Raw genomic sequence first — 928 nt, 5'->3', positions numbered from 1 at the left:
TAAGAGTGCAAATTCATTGGGAATTATTGTTATACACTGCTGGTAAGTACTGAATAAATAATTCTAGTCCCTATAGGTTTACATCATACTGAATACTGAACAGTATGTTTTTGAAAAGGGTATTGTATGTGGTATAAAAAGTCTTGTAAAGTCTTCAATTTAACCCTGTACCATAATCTATCTAATAAAGAAAAAAACATTCCCCCAATATATATATATTTTTAGAAAGAATAAAAGCTTCACATTAAACCATTTACTGCCAGTGTGAGCCTTGTTTCCTTGTGTCACAATGTCACAACAAAAACATGTTTGCATCTATTTATTTATAATGTATTTTTACTAAGGAAATCTTACTGATGACAGTGACATTAAACATAACAAAGGAAAGTTCTCATGGGCTGCTAAGGACTCTTTACTGTAGCAACTTGACAGGATTGTTGATCTGGGGGCTGCAGGGTGGGCTAACACAGACATCACATTACGGTGATTCACCCCAACCCCATCTGTGTTCCCACAACTTGCTTGTAAGTACCAACCCCAACTTTGCGTATAAACTTCCACATTTAGACATCACTATATTGGAAAACAATCTTGACCTTGATGATGAAAAAAAGAAACTTTAATGGAAAGAGACAGACATGCTCCGCATGCAATGCTAATAGAAGATGGAAAAAACAGGAGAGGGACAGAATGAAGGGGGAGGGGGAGCAATACATCATTTTAATATCAGTTTACTTCCTGCTTTAAGAGAGCGAGTCAGAAAGAGACAGAGGGTAGTTTCAGAAGGCAGTAGAACAGTCAAGTGTAGTATCTGGGCTTTTTACATCTGGACTTCTTCAGGAGGAATGGCTCTTCAACCCACAAGGTACAGTATGCATCAGTTTTATTTGACATTTGTGTTATTATTTTTTATTAGTCTGTATTACTT

This window comes from Micropterus dolomieu, linkage group LG11 (genome assembly GCF_021292245.1).
Source record: "Micropterus dolomieu isolate WLL.071019.BEF.003 ecotype Adirondacks linkage group LG11, ASM2129224v1, whole genome shotgun sequence".
In the NCBI taxonomy this organism is placed as follows: Eukaryota; Metazoa; Chordata; class Actinopteri; order Centrarchiformes; family Centrarchidae; genus Micropterus; species Micropterus dolomieu.
The sequence above is the reverse complement of the archived record's forward strand: the minus strand, read 5'-3'. Positions refer to the sequence as shown.